Here is an 8,449-nt window from a genome sequence, read left to right as displayed (position 1 = left end):
TCACAAGGCACACATATCTCAGCTAAAGATTTTAGTGCTTTTTTTTTTTTAAATAAATGCTTTATTTATTTATCTTTTCACAGAGGAAGCTTGGTGGTGGAAATGTAGCCATTTGCTGCTTTTATGACTAAGAGTTAAAGTTCAGGCTCTCTTTCTTATAGAATGTAACACATGTATCTGTAATTGTTATCAGAATTAAGCTTAGTCACTAAAAGAAGATTTGCTGTCTGAACTTTCTTCTGTATTTTTTTCACCTTCTACATCAGGCGCTGGGGCATCTGGCCTCTGAGGAAGGTCTGGGTCTAGTCCTTCCGATATCATTTTGTTTCTTATTACCATCACGGGAACACCCACTTGAGCCATTCTGAGATATCTGGCATATCTTACGTCCTTGGCTACAGTTAAGATATCTTCTGGTGTGACTTCACTTTCCCGTGGTCCAGAGTCCTGTAAACGGTTCTGTGATTGCTCTGAAGTGGTTTCAGAATGTGCTTCATTTTGTTCCTAGCGACACGTATAGGAGATACTTCAAATGTGACATCGTCTAGCCCTGGGATAGATGACAACTTCGCATCTAAAATATTGAGAGTTGTTTCAATTTGCTGCGTACGAAGAGAAAGTTCTGCCAGTTTCTCCTCACAAACTGTAGAAAAGGGGTTGAGGAACTGTACAGTGTGCACCACAAATTGGTTTAGAAATGCCACCGTTCTTTCCTGTGGAATAGCTGGCACCTTGTTCAGGTCTATGCCTGACCCCATGAGGGGAAGCCCATCCTCATCCGCCTCCTCAGCGGGTGGGGGACCCAGGGCTCACCCACAAACCCCTCCCCGACCTGGCCTGCCTAACGTGGTAATAGCGTCCTAGTGCTTTTCTAAGTGTGGGAAGATGCAACAAATTGGGTTGTCTTTGGCTAGGGTTAGGTTGTCAATCAAGGGAGGGTGGGGTTTGGAGACAACTGTCCTCCTGCTGCCACCAAGCCACGGGATCTGCAGGGTCACCGCCACTCAGCCCGGCCCTCGCCTTGGGTGGAGGGAGGGCTTGGCTGGGGCGTCTGCGCTGTCGGTCACTGGCCTCCAGCTCTGCTCAGCATGGGCTCAGCCTTCTGGGCCGCTGTCCTGTTGGCGGAGCTGGGCATTTTGTGTTCTGGGAGGCGTGGCCTGGCTGTTCCTGCTCTCCTGGGGAGCCTGGGGGAGCTGAGGGCTCTGAAGCAGCAGGAGAGACCTGCCAATGAGACGAACGAGCAAGGCCAGAATCCCAGGGCTAGGTCCCTGAGGCACCTAACGGAGCCCAGGCGTGCCACAGTCGTGCAGACTGTCAGGAACTACAGGGACAGGGTCGGCTCAGATGTGGAGGCCTGGGGTTGGGAAAAGGCGGAGTCTTCAGGAAATGATCGAGCTGCCCCCACAGTTCAGGGTACAGAGCAGGCTGGGCGCTGCCGGGGCTCTCTGGGTCCAGGGGAGTGCAGGCCACCGCCAGGGTCCAGGCTCTGTCACCGAGGGCTCTGCCTCTGCAGCTACCAAGACCTGGGTTTGAATCCCACCTCTGACACTGCGCACCTGTAGGATCCTGGGAAAATGACTTGACCTCTCCAAGACCTAGTTTCCTCATCTGTACAGTGGATTCTGGGTGCCTCCCGTTCCAAGTTCATTTTCTCCACGTGCAAATAGGAGGTGAGAAAGTGCAGGCCCTCGAGGCACAGGCTCACCTCCCTCACCTTCTGAGGGAGCTGGCAGGCGGAAACCCTCACATCTGACTCTCCAGGGGGCATGGAAGACCACTGGCCCTGGACTGGGAGTCAGGTGGCCTTGCTGGCCCCTCCACATGTGGCCCTGGGGCCTTGGGGGCCGTGCCCCTCCTCCTGCTGCCCCAAGGGCTCTGTGAGGGGAGAGGGACCCCGAAAGGAGTAAGGGGAATTGTGGCATCTTGGGGGAGGGGGAGACCTGGAGGTGGTCCAGGCCCCCCCTGATCTCACAGGAGAGGAAACACACACGTTCTCCTCACCCTCGGTTCGTCCCCAGCCCCAGGGGTGACTGAGGAGCTGAGTCCTGCTGGGTTCCCACTGGCCATTCAGACCCTTAACTCCTCCGTGTAACGGCCCCTGTTTTGCCTGTGGAAGCACCTGGTGCTGGGCTCCAGAAAAATGAGGAAAAAGGGAGGGTCCCCCAGGGACGTGCCCCACGTCCAAGTGCACACAAACCAGCCCGCTTCGCGGTTTGCCAAGCTCACCCCCTTCCTTCACCAGCTCTCACCAGCTTCCAGCCCTGTTAGGTGAGTTTCCCTGGCTGTTTCAGCCCCTCCCTCGCAGGGTTGCTGGAATCAGACTGGCCGCGCGGACATGGCAGGAGCCCCACCAGTCTCCTCTGCCTGAACCCCATATCCCTGCCCCTGGGCCTCAGGGCCAGATGGGTCTTTGTCGCACAGCTCAGCAAGCCCCGTCTGCTACCTTGCCCGGTGAAGGGAGGGCACGGGAGCAGGAAGGCAGGAGGATGGTTTCACAAAAACATTTTGTCATCCTACCACTTTTGAGGTGCCAGGGATACAGCAGCCAAAGGTCCAGGTCCTTGCTGAGCTTACAAGTAATTGACCTCACTTCTCTATCTTTTTGAGGGGAAAACTGAGTTCTGGAGAACGTAAGTATAACATTCCCACTTTATAGGTAAGGAGAGTAGATTCAGAGAGGTCAGGTGGCTGGATTTAAATCTTATACCTAGTGAGTGGCAGAGCAGGATGCAAAACATAGTGCGTCCCGAGCTGGAGCACTAGCCCCTGTGAGGAACTGCCCAGGGCCCAGCGCCTGTGGACACGGGGACGGGGATACACCGTGTCGGGGTGTCGGGGGCTGTCCAGCCCTGGCAGAGGTTAATGGTGTGTTACTGCAGGGGCTCCCTTTACATCCAAGGGAGCCAGGACACCTTCAATCATCAGAAGCAGGTGTTCTGTGTTTGCCTCCTGGATGAAGTCTTCCTTGAAGGTAATAAGTAAAGTGGGTACATTAGGGAAGTGACAGCCCGGGGCTTGGTTGGGGGAGGATAAGGGGGGATGTGGTGCAGACCTAGAAAGAGGGGTTTGGCCACCAGGACAGGAGATACCACGAATGGAGGCTTTTCTGTGGGCCCACGACACTCCCGCCCCAGGGAGAAGGGGGCCTCAGTCTGTGCTTTCCTCTGAGGATTGTTGTGGGGAGGGCGGTGGGGGGCAGGCAAGGCAGCCCTAGAGGAGGAGTCAGGCACACGGGGATCCCCCAACTCCCTGCTGTGTGACCTTGGGCAAGTTGCCTTCCCTCTCTGGTCCTCAGTTCCCACACCTGTAGATGGGGGACAGTGATCTGACCAGCCTCACCCTCATAGGGTGGTTGAGGCCATGAGCCTTAAAAGCTGCACAGATGGACAGCCAGGAGCAGAGGGGCAGTGAGGGCAGTGGTCGGGGGCCGGGGGTGGAGTCAGCCACAGGTCCTGGTTCATATCCAACCTGTGATCTCAGGCAAGTTCTTTCATAGGGGCCCAGCAATCTTGCCACTGAGCTCTTCGTCCAAAGCTTTTAGCCTCCATAAATCATTTTTAATAATGTACCACCTTGTAATTACTGCAAAGCCTCCAGAGGAATCAGATGCACTTTAGACATAATGAACTAATTATTGTCAGGTAAGTCACAATCGGGGAGCAGGGCTGGATTTCACAGAGTCTCTGCTGCTGGGCACCAGCCTGGGGACCATCTCTAACAGTGACTTAGTGGGAGCTCCAGGCTTATTCCAGGTAAACAACGGCCAGGATTTGGGAAGGGGACTGAGGCACGGGTTACACCTGGAGGTTACTGCAAACCACATCGCTGCAGATAAGGGCAGTGGGAGCGTGGGATGTGTGTGGGTCCCCTTCAAGGCTCCTTAGCGACAGGTGGGTGACCTTGGGGCTGAGACTTAACCTCTCAGAGCCTCCGTTTCCCCACCCAGAAGGTACAGCTGTTGAACACTCCTTCACAGGGAGGATGTGAGGGTCACAGGAAGCTCTCAGCATGGTGCCTGACACACAGCAGGAGCTCAGAGAAGCAAGTGGCTGTTGACTTGAGATGGTGCCCAGGCAACTTGCTGAGCTGCGGTAGGGAGCCTTAGCTTCCAGCCCTCACCTGTCCCATCCCTGGTCTTCTGAGGATGCTCTGGGCACCACTTGGCAGCAGGAGGGTGGGTCAACATTGAGATGGCCTGGATGTGGAACAGTGAGGATCTGGACAATGTGCTTCCACCAAGGTAGACAGGAAGGTGGCAGGTGATGGGAGACAGGACCTGACATTCTGGTGCCAAGTGAGAGATGGCTGGATGGACCAGGCCAGATGTCCAGCAATGGGTAGTATGCAGACAGGAGCAGTGCCGTCCATCAAGGAGGGCTGCTCTCTGGCTCTGAACAAGGCTCCAGGCTGTGGAATCTGGGGTGCTGCTGGTGCTCTACCCCTGTCCCCTGGGCACCCCTGTCTCAGACTTGCTGAGTCTCCTCCTTTAAGTATCCTTGCTGCTTCCTCTGAGGACTTCCTCTTGGCCAGCATACAGAGCAAGCTGGGGTGCTGGGGAGTTGATGCCTAGGACCAGCTCTCACCCAGTGAAGGTTGGGGTTGGATGTAAACCCTCCCATTTCCTTGCCCCTCCCCTCCAGTGGGGCAGCTCTGAGATGTGCTCTGCATCACCTGCCAGATTGCCCCGAAGCCGGGACTGAGGCCCTGCCGCCGCAGCAGTCACCTGCTCAATATGCAACTTTTACTGGCTTCCTTCCCTCCCCTGTCTCACTTCCCCAGTCGTCCTGATGCTTACCTGGACCACCTCCCCAATAAACCACTCACCCTCCAACCCTTATCGCAGGGTCTGCTCCTGGGGAAGCCAAGACAGGGGTAAAAGGGGAGGAGTGGCCCCACAGGAGCAAAGCTGTGACCCAAGTTGTGGTATGGGGACCTCGGTACCAGGCAAGGGTCCGAGGTGGGGATTTGGTCTCTGGAGTGAGGCAGGAGCCCATCACTCCTCCCCAAGGATGGTGATGATGAGGAGGTGAAAGTGGGAACAGCAGAAGGTGTTACAGGCACCTCCTCCATCAGGCACGGCTCACACGAATATTTATGGAACATGGCAGATCTCATTTCATCCTCCCTATAATGGAATGACTTTGGAACCACTTTTATCCTAAGTCTAGAATCCTATAGTTTTAGAGCCTAAAGTACCTTCACAATCCCTTGGTCTAGTGCCCAGATCTTGGTTTCTAATATGATTCTAAAATGAAGGGAACCACAGATCCTTAGAGGAATGGCTGATTCTAGGACTGAGAAAGGGAATATACAAGATGAGCCTGGGGCATCTTGTAAGAAAGTAAGGAAGTGCTCAAAAACAGAATGATGGGAGCATGGCAAAGGGACAAAGGAACCTGAAAGAGCCCCCAAAAGATGATACAATTTGAAAAACAAGATAAATGATACAACACTAAAACTCAAACCCAAAGTATAAAATAAATATCCATGAGCCCATACTGATATGAATAAATAAATGAATAAATAAATAGAAGAGGAGAGACAAATCTTCCTTACAGAAGAATTCCAAAGAATTTATACTCCCTGCTCCAAGAAATAGAATTTAACTCCCTAACCCTTGAATTTGGGCCATACTCAATGATTTGCTTGCAAAAAGTCAAGCATGGGAAGGGCAGGAGTGGGTGAATGGGGAGTAACTTGGCAAACATCACCTTAACCACATGACGGATGTTAACATCACAGTGATAAATCCTGTGGGTAGCATGTGTCCCCAGAAATGATGTGATGAGAAGGGCACTTCACCTCTGTGCAATTCTCCCCCAGTCTAGTCATGAAGAAAACATCAGGCCAACTCAAACTAAGGAGCATTCTGCAAAATGTTCCTCAAGACCGTCAAGGTCATACGGGACAGGAAAGGCTGAGAAACTGTCACAGGACAGAGCGGGGAGTAAGGAGATACAAGGACTAAATGTAATGTGGTTGCTGGATGGGCTTATGCAACAGAAAAAGGATATTAGAGGAAAAACTAGTAAAGATAGAATAAAGTTGAGGTTACTTAACAGTGATGTGTCAATGTTAGTTTCCTAGTTTTGACAAATGAACCCTAGTTACTAAGACGTTAACGTCAAGGGAATGGGGTGAGCAGTACAAAGGGACTCCCTATACTCTTTTTGAAACTTTTCTGTGAATATAAATTCTTTTAAAAATAAAAAATGTATTAAAAAAACCCCACTCCTGGTTTGATTCCCTCACTTTAATACGTGAACAAAGATCTTTCAGTGACTGTGAAGCTGGGGAGGTCCCGGCTGGGAGAAGGACGTCGGATTTCATTGTCCTCCCAGCCTTTCTACCCTCCTCCGAAGCCCTTCAATAAAATGGCTTGATCCATCCCCCACCAAAAAAAAATAATACGACCCGGAGAGGCTACCAGACTGCAGAAAGTTCTCATGCGGCATTAGTGGAAAAGTCAGGGATGGCCTTCCTGAGAGTAAAGGGAACCTGACCAGCAGAGGCGGAGACAAATCTGAGGCTTACTTTTCTCACCCAACGAGGTGTCTGGAAGGGGCTGGTGAAGGGCCAGCGGCTCCAAGATGCCATTGGCTCAGTCTCCTCCTTTATCTCCCCTCGATGTCCTCCACGCACTCGGGGGCCCCTGAGGTCGCATCGCGGTTGCTCACCAGGACCTCGGGGTGCCTTTTAGGATCAGAGGCAGCCTGTCCATGGAATTTCCCAGAATGCCCTCAGGAACCTCTGCTCCCATCTCATTGGTCGGAGCTGTGTCACATGACTACCGGCAGAAGGGGAAATGTGATGTTTTTAAGTAGGGGAAATTGTTGTCCCGGACAAAATAGGGGTCATGTTAGGAGGACAGAAGAGGAGGGTGACTATTGGTGGGCAGCCTGCCGTCTCTGCCCCAACATTTACAATCTCGTTTTCATGTTTGCTACCTCCCTGGATCCACACAAGCATGTTTGTTGTGATCAGGCAGTGAGAGGCTGAGACACTTGGCCGGGACCCCACAGGAGTGGCCTGAGGAGCCAGGCTAGCGCCCGGCTCCCTGCAGCTCCCCAGATCTGCCCTCCTGCCCCACGTTGCCTGCTCTCTCCTCTCTCACCATCCCAATTCTCTGCCTCTGCAGCTCCCCAGACCAGCTGGGGTTGGCACATTCTCACAGCCTGGAGAGGAGGGGTCAGCGGTTTATCACTTATGGTTCTGGCAACACTTTAAAGTTGAGACCCACTTTAAACAAGCCTGCTATTGACTTGTCACACTCCAGCACCGCTAGTGGGATGTTCTCTGCAGTAGTCTTTGTGGAGGACACTCGAGCAGCATCTATCACAATTCAAAAGGCACTTAGCTTTTGGTCCAATAATTTTACTTCTAGGAGTTAGTGATTCTGAAATGCTCAAGGATATGCATTTATGCAAGGAGGTTATCTACAACATTATTTGCAATAGCAAATAAAACATTGGAGACAACATAAAGGTCCATCAACAGGAGATTGGCTAAATAAATAATGATGCATCCGTGCTACTGAATACTAAACAGTCATTAAAAAGATTGAGTTTGGTCTCTATGTACTAACATAGGGGAATCTCTATGATATAGTTTTGAACAAAGAAAACAAGTTTCTTGAAAAATATGAGGAGCATGATGCAAAGATACTCTATCTGTCTTGGTTTGGCACAGATAAGTATGTGGAAGGATGTGCAACTTTGTTGGAAGACCCTTGGGAAAATTCATCACAGGTCTGAAACTCACATGTCCCTTTCCAAAGCCATTTATGCATTAGATCTCATCCTTTCTCATCTGCTCAAGAACATCACCCCAGCAATTCTCTTCTTCCTTCTGCATTATCAAAGTTCCCCTCTCCACTGGATCACTCCCATCAGTGTGCAAACACGCCAGTATTTATTTCTACAGCCACAAAGAATAAAACACTCAATAAAATTAAAAAGAAAAACCACCTCTCCTGCTACAAACACATTTCTTTGCTTTATCTTTGCGGTCAGACCACTTGAAAGCATTATTTATACACATCACTTCCCACTTCTCTCCTCCAATTTTCTCTTAACACACTCATATCAGGATTTCATCTCCACCTCTTCATCCAAAACTGCTCTTGTGAAAGTGACCAATGACCTCACACTGTCACGTCCAGTGATCAGTTTTCAGCTGTCATCTTACTCCGTCTGTTACTCCCTCCTCCTTGAAACCCTCTCGCCCCTCTGTGCCCATCCTCTCCTGGTTTTCCTCCTACTTCCCTGGCTGGCTTTCTCCATCTCCTTTGCTGGTTTCTTCTTGGCTCCTCGACTCGTAAACTTGTGCTGTCCCTGGGCTTCATCTTTGGTCCGCTTCTCCTTATCCTCTCTCACTCTCCTGGGGGCCTCATCAGATTCATGTTCATTACAAGCCATTCATGTACTGGTGGATCCCAAATTTACATCTC

The 8,449-nt window shown here is 51.3% G+C and overlaps 1 pseudogene across 1 annotated transcript; it reads right to left on the bottom strand.

The window, feature by feature from the left end:
* Positions 1-201: 201 nt before the first annotated feature.
* On the bottom strand, positions 202-1,768 carry LOC309833785 (WASH complex subunit 3-like; annotated as a pseudogene). Its single transcript has 2 exons — positions 1,715-1,768; positions 202-782 (listed from the first exon to the last, which is right to left on the bottom strand). The product of its transcript is annotated as a WASH complex subunit 3-like (transcript).
* Positions 1,769-8,449: the final 6,681 nt, after the last annotated feature.

The sequence above is a fragment of the Grampus griseus genome (genome assembly GCF_964374135.1).
Source record: "Grampus griseus genome assembly, chromosome: 1".
Classification (NCBI taxonomy): domain Eukaryota; kingdom Metazoa; phylum Chordata; class Mammalia; order Artiodactyla; family Delphinidae; genus Grampus; species Grampus griseus.
Note: the sequence above shows the minus strand (reverse complement) of the source record. Positions and strands in the feature narration are given on the sequence as shown.